The sequence below is a fragment of the Nicotiana tabacum genome, chromosome 15 (genome assembly GCF_000715075.1).
Source record: "Nicotiana tabacum cultivar K326 chromosome 15, ASM71507v2, whole genome shotgun sequence".
NCBI classification, from domain to species: domain Eukaryota; kingdom Viridiplantae; phylum Streptophyta; class Magnoliopsida; order Solanales; family Solanaceae; genus Nicotiana; species Nicotiana tabacum.
The window spans coordinates 61,860,745-61,863,681 of NC_134094.1; positions in this window are offsets into that span (position 1 = coordinate 61,860,745).

Sequence of the window (2,937 nt, forward strand, 5' to 3'; positions counted from 1 at the left end):
AGCCCTCTCTCTCTATATATATATATATATATATATATATATATATATATATATATATATATATATATATATATATATATATATATAACTACTCTACCAACTGGGCTCGCTCATAGGCACTCGGTCACAGTAGGCTCGGTATATAACTTACCATCTGATCAGAGGTTGCCCAATATGGACCTTCCCATCGATTATAGCTCGATGGTAATGAAAATACTGCAATACTGTATATATAGGCTCTCTGCTCTCTTGACTGGAAGAAGACAATACTCAATTAAATATGAAGTCCCGATAAGGAGAATACTGTAATTTATGATACTAGGATAATATATATAAATTTGGGAGTATGAACTTCTCTTTATGCCTCCTTATCAAACACATGTAGTTACGAGATCATGTCAAAATGAAGGAAGGGCTTAGACTTAACATACTTGAGCCGATTCTCTTGACAATCCCTTTAACACACGTCAACTGCGACAACACATAATGGTGGATCGAGTAGGGAAAACTCCGTATGATATTCTTGGAAAAGATTGTACCGTACTCCCTTAGAGTCACGATTTCACCCTTCAGGACCTCCATTCTTTACTTAGAAAGCCTTAGCATCCTACTTTTAATAAAATAAGAGATCTCTTAAGAGTTCCATCAGTTACTTGCATCTAAATATAAGCATCTCAATTTGTAATTTGATAGGCCTTTTATATAAGTGGGTGTGGGCCCCACACTTTGTAATGACTAAGCCACTGAATGTGACACCTTATCATAAGAATTATGAGTCATTAATTTGGACAAGGTTTGCTGCCACGTTTGGTTCCTTAGTCTTTATCCAAAGACCCTAATTAATCATCCACCAACTCCTTAATAAACTTATTAATTCTCCACTAATCTAATAATTAATTAATTATCCATATAGTTAAGAAATATCTCAAATTACTTAAAATACTACTTACTTTTAACACACCTTATACACCTTACTATCATGGTCATGTGGTACCTTGAATGGTACTAGTCCATAAATACCGGGTATTTTAGCTCGGGCCGTATTTTATCCCAAAATGTCAAACTTTGACGAAATTCATTTTCTTCGATTTGCTTACCCTCTCACCTTCACGAATTTACTCATCACTTATTTTAAATAGCATAATGCTTATAATCTCAAAATAATCTCATTCCCGAGCTTACGTCGATTAACTTACGATGAAACTTTAACGTACAAAAATACGGGATGTAACATCTCATTTTCGAGCTTTCATAAAATTTATTTATGACGTAATTTCACGTATAAAAAGAAATATGGGGTGTAACAGTCTCACCCCAAAGTACATGTTATAACATTCCACACTTATCGACTTTCGACGAAGCTTATTTTTCGTTTAGCTTCTAAGCCTTCCAACCCTCTTGGTACTTGTTATTCATTATCTTAAAGATTTGTAACCTCCAAGATAACATGCTTAACTTACTTTATGTACTTTCAAATATAATTTCATTTCTGAGCTTACATCAATTGATTTACGACTTACTGTCACGTACAAAAACATAGGGTGCAACATCATTCCCCCCTTTGGAACATTAGTCCTTGAATGTTGACTGATGCACTTATTAGTCTCATAAACGGATAGCTCTTATGAATACTTAAGTACTGTCCTTGCCGTCTGGGCAATTGTCTTGTGAATTAATCCAAAGGCCAGGGCATTCCCCCCTTTAGGCCTCTTTCTCACACAACGAGTGGTCGGAATTCTTCCAATCTCGTAACTGTTGATACCTTTTGTCATGCAGCCTGTATAACTCTGTCCTTGTATCTGCGCCTATGCTATCTTCTCTCCTTTTTTCTCCAACTTTTAGCCAATCTCTAGGCCTCACTTTGTGAACATATGCAGTACTATGACAAGCTATCCATCTAGGAATCTATAGGTGTACTAATGTTCTTTGCTCCGTACTTTGTCGAACTTATGACTATTGCTATATCTCTTTTTCATAGCCTCGGTTGTCTATGCTTATGGCTTTACTACGACTAGGTAAGCCATACTACACCATAACACTTACGTCAGTTTATTATTACCGAGGTCTGCTACCCAACTCCAGGTTACTCTCTCGCTGCTTATCCTATGTGTATAAATCTAAGTCCTTTAATGCTTCCTCATTACTATTCATCTTAAGAATGACGGTTTAATCTCATATCATACTTTGTAACTATTATCCATCCATTGTTGATTCACCCTAATGTTGATCCATAATCTACCACTGATAACTTGAAACTTCTTACATAATACATTGTCACTTGGGCTCATATCTCATCGGGGAACATCTGAAGTGATTTTCCTAATCCACCTTTGGGACGATACTATACTTCAATAACCGTATTTCATAGCATCCTGATGTGATTCATCTTATGGGGGTATCCTAATCCCGTGCAATTCATGAAATACCTTTTCATTAAATCATTACTTCAATCGAAGACTATATTCCTAAATATCATCCTCTTATCGCTTATCACACTCACACTCCTATTCTACTACCAGGGCAGTATTCCATTTCTTCTAAATTCTCCTAGTCTTAAACTCCTCTGAGTTTATCCAAGTTATACTAAGCTTTCTATAACTTATGAAAACCATCAACTCTCTCGTTTTGATGGGCATAATTCCGAAGCCTTACGGATTCTTGTCACCTTCTCACTCACCTTTTCTTATCCTTACTCCTATCTACCTAAAACCTTGTTACTCTACCATACTTTAGCTTGTGACCTACACATATCAATTTATACTACTCGCAACCTTCATTTAACTTGCTAGCACCATAGATTTCCTTTCGTGCCTTCTCAGTTGTCATCAAACATAAGCAATTACTTTTCTTGGTCGTTCTGCCACTTGCTGCATGGATACTTGGCTTATATTAGTGTCCACGAAAACTAGAATTCCCTGTAACTCATATGATCTCAAA